This window comes from Geospiza fortis, unplaced genomic scaffold (genome assembly GCF_000277835.1).
Source record: "Geospiza fortis unplaced genomic scaffold, GeoFor_1.0 scaffold181, whole genome shotgun sequence".
NCBI lineage: Eukaryota > Metazoa > Chordata > Aves > Passeriformes > Thraupidae > Geospiza > Geospiza fortis.
In genome coordinates, this window is record NW_005054412.1 from 1,028,332 (window position 1) to 1,037,830 (window position 9,499).

Consider the following 9,499-nt stretch of genomic DNA (forward strand, 5'->3'; position numbering starts at 1 on the left):
CATGGATATGTTCAAACAGCATACATCACATTCTTCTTGCATATATCTAACCACATCAAACCCCTTTAATTAATGTCTGCTTATACTCTATAGATCTGGATTTCATCAGCAGGATTCAGCAACCTACCATTACTTTTGCTTTTTGTGACAAGTGAATTTTATGCAGCCACACAAAATCAATTCATCTGAAGGCAGAAATGCGTACATAGTTGTCCTGGCCTATTTCACTCATCTCTTCTGTCAGCTCAAGGAATGTTAATGATTTGAATAAAAACTGTTCGTCACAAATTATGTAAGAAAGATATTATTTTCCTCACATACAGACTTCTTTTACCAGTGAATAGTGTGAGTGGTGTTATGTCCACGATTTAGCACTTCCTCCCAGCAGGTTACATGGCTCAAGTGACAGCATAGGACCTGCCCAGTCTGCAAATACAGCACCAGTGCCTCCTGCTCTCAGCCACATGAGTTAAACTAGATCCTATTTTGCACCTTTGGAATTTCTCCATTGCCAGCATTGTGCCCTAAAGAACAAAAATTGTAAAGATTTAATCTGATCGTGCACAGACTCACAGTTTTTTAACAAGTAGTAGCCCAGCTCATGTGCTTAACCATGTAAGTGATTCTCTGAAAACTTTATAACTGTAATCAAGGGTACTCTGTCCCACAGTCCTAGAAAGAGGCAAATAAGGATTCCAAAGGTCCTGTATTGGCCAATACAGGTTTACAGATATAATACATATCAGGACAGCTTTATTGTCTCTCAAAAGAAAAGAATTAACCTAGTAACCTCTAGATGGCTGACTTTTTAAAGCAAACCTCAATGGTCTGTCACAAAACTATTTATGTGAAAGACTGGCACATTTTCTGCACAGAAGGTCCTGACAAAATTGATTGCTCACCTTTTTGTCCACAGAAAATTCTCATCATCTCTAGGATTTCTAAACAGTTTAACAAATCTCTTTAACTGATGACTTTTTAGTTGCAGATATTAGTAATTTATGAATCTCAACACTTTCCTTCTACTTATTTCAGAAGGGGATCTATATATGAAGATGGGAAGGGAATGAAAATATTTATTTACCCTAGGCTGCATAGACCAGCTCCTCTAACTCTTTCACAGATACAAATTTAAAAAACCAAACAAAAGAAAAAACCCAGCCAAAAATCTAAATAAACAGACTGCTAATCTCAGTAAAAGAGAAAAAGAAAGAAAATAATTGAAAGAAAATTCATCGGTTTCTGCATACTGAACAAAAAGAAACACGTAGGTTGACACCTTTAATAAATTAAAACATCTTTTAAGCTTTCTCAAATGTTGTGACAATGGAAGTTTTTATTACTGGAAGACTCTACCAGTAATGTCCTGCATAACAACAAAGAACAATCACAGTCTTCTGTCCCGGTTAGAGCCAAGTCCTGCTCTTGCACACATAAAGTTCAAATCATTTATACCTCTTTTCTAGAGGCTGCACTTCCAGTCAAACTGTATCTGGTATCATTTTTCCTTAGATAACTTAAGTTCAATTCCTTACACCCTCAGTGTTGTTATTTTCAGCCTTATTTTCAAATCTGAAATCTCAGTGCCTTACATCCCCATCCTTACCAGTATACAATTGAAATAACTCTTTGAACATGACATCGAAGGTGAGAAATGTTCCTGGGATAGTCCCCTGTGATATACAGGAATCATATAATATGCATAAAAGAGGGAATAATTCAAGGAAGCTCTTCAGACGATTATATTTCGTCCTCTCATACAGAGTGTGCTTCTTTTTTAATCCGTGGAGATTGTGATTCAGGAATAATTTTTAGGTAACTTCCTTTCACATAAAGTGCTTTATTCTACTGTCTTACCAAAACTTTCAGATGGTGAATCAAAAGTTGCATTCCCAAATGGGAATCTGCTAGGCTGACTGATTGAAGTAACTATCCAGTGTGTGTTCATCTGTGGGAGGTCTAATGTCTCTGCTGGATGGATGGACCTGAGGGCATGAGGTCACATTGGTGAACTGGAATTGGCAATTCCTGGAAAAGTGCTAGCACTCTCTTTGAGTAAATGTCATTTTGACCATATTGAAATTATCACAGTAATCAAACTTTCCATACCAGCTGGATCCTGGCAACTCCACTAAGTTCAGCTTCCATTCTTACAGCTTCACTAAACCCACAAAATTTGGCCCACATTGAAACTGGATAGGTCTCTAGGCTGCTAAAATATGATTATCCAGTTATTGATGTGGGTGTGATTCTCCCCCTGGAAAACACTATTCAGTACCAGCACAAAAAGTACTGTAAATAGCTTTTGGACTTTGAGAGGAAGGAAGTTGGTTTATATTTTATGTAATACTTTAGTTACATTTTCATTTAAATCCACATTTTAAAACTACTGTTTTAAACCCAAAACCAGACCAGATGGTAGATGCCAATGCTCTTTCCTTCACAACAAGACATGATAAAATATTCTTTCTAGATTTACCTGCCCTTCTGTTTGTCATTCAATGCTCCTGTTGCCGCGGATGTCAAGGGAAGGTTTCCCATCTAATTCATTTGTGACATTTGGAAATTGTCCAACAATGAACTGCCTAGAAAACTGTTTCATACTAGGAAGGCATCATTTGTTCTTTCTTGCTTGTCTGAGAACTGTTTCTGTTGCTCTTCTCTCAGGATGGGTGGGACAGGGTTTCAGGATTTGTGAGGAAGGAAATTATACCTTTCTTAGGATAGCTCTTCTAAGAGGTGTTTTATCTGTAGTAGAAGGGAAATCTGAACTGTTTCAATGTCATCCTACAATTTACAGTTGCAATGGTACTTCCTGTCTTCTTAAGATTCAGTTCTTTCAGTTTATTCAGTACTGTCACTGCTTCCTCATCATTTCCCAGTGGGTTTGCCCTCGAGATGAGCATAACAAGTAGAAGTGTTCCTTGAGTTCTGTGTTGGAATCTTCTGTAATTAGTGGGTCAAAGGTGACCCTGTAACTTACAAACCACAGCCATGTCAAAGGTTTATTTCAGAGAGGAAAGATGAAAAGAGTAAGGCAGACAGTGGTTGGAGTTCTGTTTTACGCAATTCTGAAGCATGGAGAGAAAGCTTCCTCTGTACTGGTAAGTGAAAGAGAGTCAGAAAATGAGCTGCAGCACTGAAACCCATCAACATCAATGTTACTTAATTATTAACATGGTCCTTGATCTCTTTTGGACTGTTCAGATGAGCTCTCATCAATTCCAATGCCAGTAAAATAATCAGGCTTACTTCCTTTCACCTGTACTGGTATAAGTGAAACTCCTTCCATCATTGTTAAAGTACAGAAAATCAAATTACTTTTTTTTTTCTTCTTAAGTGTTGAGAACATCTTGGTTCTCCTGGATAAGGGTTGGCTGAAATGAAAAATTACTGGAAATTCCTTAGTTTTGGTAAAATAGATCTTGATTTCTCTTAAGAAAGTTCTGCCTTCAGGGGATTTTTTTTTATTATTATTTCTTTGGTTTTGGTTTTGTTTGGATTGTTTTGGTTTTGTTTGGTTGGTTGTGGGCTATTTTTCTTATTGGCATATTGTGAGGCAGATATATGTATGCATTGACTTGCTCCATGTTCCATGTAATATAGATTGATGTGTAGCACGAGGCTTTCCTGCTTTCTGATCATACTTGCATGACAATTAGTCCTCAGAAGAATACATTTTTCTCCTTAAAATATTCACCCATGTTTATACATCATGTTCTTTGTAATCATCTATATTCATCTACCTCTGGAAAGATTAAACACAGAATGTGCTTTTAAAGTCATAGTGGGAATTTTATTTGCCAAAATGTCCATCAGCTATGCTTGCTAAAATTCTAATAAACAAATAGTGTTGCCTGTAAAAAGGGGTGGCTTTGAAATATTTCTGATACATTCTGTGTTATTTGATAGATTTATACATTTGTGATCTTCCTAATTATGTATTTACTACAACTTTTCAGGTTGCATTTAAGCTCATTAACCTAAACCAGCAGTACAGAATAATAGAGCCTTGCCTCTACAAATATAGCAAAATTAATAACAATTCTTTCCTTTATTCAGCTAGTCCATCTTGATGAGAATTACCTGTAACATGGAGTTGTTCACGTTCATTAAGTGCTGAAACCCCTTCTGACATGGAAGGAACCCTAATCTAGTGAGGCTTATTAACTGTGCTGGGTCTCTGAGAACACGTGGGGTGGCCGCATGAATGTAAACTGCCTTCAAACAAGCATGGGGTGGCTTATGGTGATAAAAGTGAAGTCTTAGAGAAGGAGGATCTACATTGGTGTAAAGAGGAAAATGTTTGTCCTCTTCCCTACTAAGGACAGTTCGCTATATTTAACAGAACCACCAGGCCTAGCGGCAGTTGTGTTAAGTAAAGATAGATGTTCACACAACTATCTAACTTACATAGACATCCAGTGGGAGAAAGTGAACTCTTATGTCATCATTCAATTGATCTTTTTCAGATATTACCATCAATTTTGAAACAGTTTTGGATCTATGTGTCAAAAGGCTCGTTCCCCGAACACAATGAAGCACGTTGGAACAGTGACAGCCTGAGGAACCCCAGTAACCTGAACAGAGAAAATGAAGCACCTGGATCTAGCTCGTTCCAGGACTGTTTCAAAGCATCAGTCAGATTTTCCAGACATGACACCAATCAGTGGGACAATAGGAGATGCTTCCTCTGTCACCTTTGTGCACTGAGGGGGGTTACTTCCTACAAGGGTCTGGGAGACACTGTGGGGTGCAAGGGAAAATTATCTTGAATTTGTACAAACTTTTGTATGAAGGATACTTAGGGAAGAACAGAATGTGGGGAAAGGAAGGGATCAGCATGGTTTGGGGAGGTATCAGAGTGGTACAATAGAATGAATAAGGAAATAAAAGTGTAGGTCATGTGTATAGAAGTTGCTGACTGGTACACTTGCCCCACTACACGTGTGAGTTTTGTGTGATCACAACTATATGTCCTGTTTTCTCATTTAACTCCACCTCTATTTCTTCTGGTCTAGGTGGCTCCATGTGCATGTGTGCATGGAGGTCTGAGTGCCAGCAACTGAAAGAGGGACAAAAAGTGGCATGTGAGGGGCCACATTCCTGCGATGTCAGCAGTGGGGGAGGACAGGGTGCACATTGTGTGGGTGTGAATGTCAGTGTGTGTAGGCACTAGGGAACTTCAGTGTAGACTTGCCTGAGAGTACAAGAATCTTGAAAGTCAAATACCGAGGCAATCAGAGTGTACAGGAGAGTCAGAGTGGACTGGAATAATCTGAGGTCCTTGCTTCTGGAGTCACTAGGATCTGGATGTTGGCTGAGGGAAAAATATTAGGGTAGTGGTGCTGTTTGTGTTGTGTGGGTTTTATGGTTTCTGTCTCTGCTGGTTTATGTGGCTCCCATTAATTTAAGCACATGTATTGAGTGCACATACAAAGACTTCTGGCCGGATGAAGGGACATGGAGATGCAGCAGCCTTGCCTCTATCAGGCTGCTGGGTTTGGTGTCTCCTAACACCCTAGAAGTGCTTGTTGTGTCCCTTGACCGGAGAGGGTCTAACTCATCATTTCACACTAAGTCATCTATGAAACAAATGTCTACATGTGGTCAGAGAAATCCCTTTCTGGGAACCCGAACGAATGATGAGCAAGTGCATGGTGCTGCCTAAGTATCAGAAACAATTCCCCTTTGCTACCTCTCACATAACTAATGGAGGAACTGCCTGAACAGTCTGAAAGCATCCCACAATGCTCTCAGCACAAGAACACTGCTTCTGAAACCAGCAGCCCACCTGCTTCAGCAGAGAGTGTCTGGGGAGAGATTGCTGCTGTAATCCGCAGGCTGGGCACAGAGGTTGTGTAACGTGGTGTTCTCAACTCCAGTGAGCAGTACTTTTGAATTAAAGAAAAGTGAAGGCTTAAAAAGGCTTCCAGGCTGAAGTGCCATTTCCACATGCACAAACAATTCTCACACAGCGAGATGTATTTGTACCTTTTTATGCAAAATGCCGTGAAAAATTAACAAGGGCAGAGTATGTGCAGTCCCTGGGATCCCTTCCAGCATGTGTGCTTTATTATTTCCATAGGCCAAAACACATTGCCTTTCTGATCTAAGCCTTACTGATTTTGCTTCAGGCTGTTAACTCTCAAGTCGCCTGAACATAGGAAGATTCTGACCATTACATCACACAAATGGAACCCATTTATTTTTAAAACCGTGGGGCTGGATGCTGGGCTCCCACACAATAAATTTGTGATACTCTTCTAAAGCGACAGGGCTGAGTCTGGTATAAATTAATGTCAATGGAAGTAGAAACTATTGCATAGGTTTTGGTTTGCAGAATGTGCGATTCCCACGTCAGTTTTCTATTAATTCCTATTTTCCCAGACATATGATGAACCAATAGAGTACAGAATTATCATGAAAGGATTACTGTTGTCAGCTGATTGCACAGAGACAATCCCATTACAGTCAGTAAGAAAAGTATTCTACTCATAAAAAATACCCTAGATTGCAAAGAAAGGGAAAGTGTTTTGAAGAGGGATTGTTTGGTGGGTTGTTCTTGGAAAAATGCTCTATATTAAAAGTAAACAATTTATAACATGTATTTTCCTTCTTGAACACTAAATATGTGTCATATAATGGAAAATTTGCAGCAAAATTAATTTGTATCCTGACCTTTCACTTTTAGTTTTTTCTCTTCTGCTTGAAGAGCACAGTCTCAGGAAACTACTCACAGTCTCAGGATCGCTGTATTAATATATATAATTCTTAAAATCCCTTGATATTACAGGCCTTTTCTCTAAATATTTTTTTCATTAATAACTCATGGGTCTGTCTATACCTTTGCCTTGCAAACAAAAAAATCTATTAAAAATACACTACAAAAAAAAAAGAAATCTGGAATTTGAAGTGTTCATTAGTTGAATAGTTAACAGAATAGGTAAGGGAAAAAAGGCTTGTCAGATAAGAATTTTAACAACACTGATGAGAAAAAGCCAAATGAATAAGAAGTGCATTTTATTACAGCACTCTACTGAGCTAATTTTGAAACAGGATATGCACCGTGATGCTTTTAAAAACTGACATTGCCTTGCATCTTTGTGTTGTTCAGACTGATCGTGTCCTTCTTTACCTTAGACAGAGTCATCTCCTTCCCTTACTCTGAAAAATTCCTCCTCTGTGTTAGGGGCATATTCTTCAAGGTATCAGAAAGTGTCCTATACGTGAAGAATAGCCTATGCTCCAATATTTCTGGAAATTACTTGCTACCATACCAAATTTGCTTACCTAGAAAACATACCTTTCCCTCTAGCTTAATTTCTTCCCTCCACCCTGTTCTTTGTTTTACTTTCAAGCACAAAGGTCATGCCAGAAGGATATTCTTAAATTGACAATAATTTGATTTTATTGTAGGCAGAGGACATGGCCATTGTTTTTTGCATACGTCAGTGTATGGTACAAATACTGCATGTGGCACTCTGTGCTTCTCCTACAGGAGAAGCAAGGCAGCAGGACATGAATTCAATTTCCTGGCTTTTCTGACATTCTCTGTGTGATGCTGTCTGAGCAGTAATGCAGAGAAGCAGAGAAACAGAAAGCAGTCCTGTAATTTGAATATGCAGATAGCTAATGATATCACAAATTGTCCAGATATCTTGAGACCTAAGAAGTCTACTCCCTAAATTTTTGAACATAGGCAGGCTGTTTCTGAAAGCTAACTGGTATACAAGTGCATGTTGTTCATATGATTTCACTAAACTTGTCACAAGTAAATGGAGATAGAAAATACCTGTTTAGGCAAATACATTTCAATTTAAATCTTGTTTGCTGATGCCTATGGGAATTATGAAAGTGAAGGGCTACAATAGCATAATGAAATGCAGGAAGTAAATGGTGGCATCAAAGCAAAACATTCTAGAACCTTCAAATTGGTTTCAGATGCGTGTCCAGCTCTGCAAGTGCTTTGTAACTCATTCTCAAGAGAGAATTTCAAACTTTTGGACTCACAGATAATGACATGACAGCCCATAACCCTTCTGAAATATTCTGCCCTTTCATTAAAAGGAAACTCCTTAAGGTGGAGAAGAATACAGGAAGAAAGACAAATGGGAGGTGAAGAAAGATGTCATATGAAACAGAATCAAATTTCTTTCTTTGATTTTAGGAAGTGTCACGCTTCATATTTCAGATTATTCTGTGTTAAGAGCTCAGTGGCATTTGTATTACTGGAAACACTTTTTCTTTTAATAACAAAATTAAAAGCAGAAGAAAGCTAAAAATATAAACTGGGGTAGATGTCCCTTATTTCTCTGACTCCTCTCCTTTCTTCTGGACTTCATTCTAGCCCACTAAATTTCAACTACAGAATAAAGCAGGTGGTCAGTAAGTGTTGTTTGGATATTTTCTTTCTTGAGCAAATTGGTACTGGGAGTTAAATTACAGAGCTTTCCGTTCCCATCTGTTCTGCAACTGGAGTTTTATCTAAGAAGGGAGAAAAGCATTTTGCCAGTAATAGTTCAGATGGATATCAACAGAATATTTGCAGCCCATTGTGGCTTGTCTTTGTTTAATACACACATTTAGATCTCTATGTAGAGCAGACCTCCCAAGATGTGAGTGTTTCCTTTTCTAAATGTGCAAAACATCTCTGGAAGCACAGGGAGATGCGTAAATGTCTTTGAGCACACTGGACAATAAGACATGAGCAGTAGTCGTTAAAAAAAAAAGGGACATTAGGAAGTTTGTAGATGAAGCCTGTATTTACCTGTGAGGATCTAATCTTTTCAGGCTCCTTCTGTAGACCAGAGGAATATTTCTCCCAGTGACAATTTAGAGTGGGAACCCAACTCACTAATCTGTGAGCAGCCTCCTGGAGCAGCCCCAGGCAACCACAAAAGGCCAAGTCAGAGAAGAGCTGCATCCTGTGGCTGCTTTTTCTTGTGGGATTCAGCTTGTTTCTGTGTGGGCAGGTCCCCATCCCTCTGCTGCACTGAAAGGGACTATCAAAGAGCTGCATGTTATAATTTTCTCTGTCAGTAGAACTGTAATCTATTTATCACGTCTTCAAATATAACATAATTTGTTAATTTAAAACACAGTCTTTAAGAGGATTACACATTAATTTTACTATATAATGCAGGAATTTTGAAAAATTAAATGTACTTTCAAACCTTCCTCTATGCCCTGTTTTGAATGATGACTAGGATTTAATTCTAATTCCTTTTCTAGGACCAATCTACTTATGTTTTGAATTATCAGTACTGACAAACCTTGTTGTGTGAAGACTGAGTTCAAATTAATACAGTTCTCTTTCCTTTTCCACATGAGACATGGAATTCTTAAATTTCTTTTATTAATTTTCAAACTGTTTGATTTTGGGGGTTTTTCCCCCACTATTATGATCAATCAGAAGGAAAGCTGCATCGAACCAGAGTACAGACTTCTGTGATGGCAAGGATGACAGAGACAAATTATGAGCTGCATTTTGGCCATG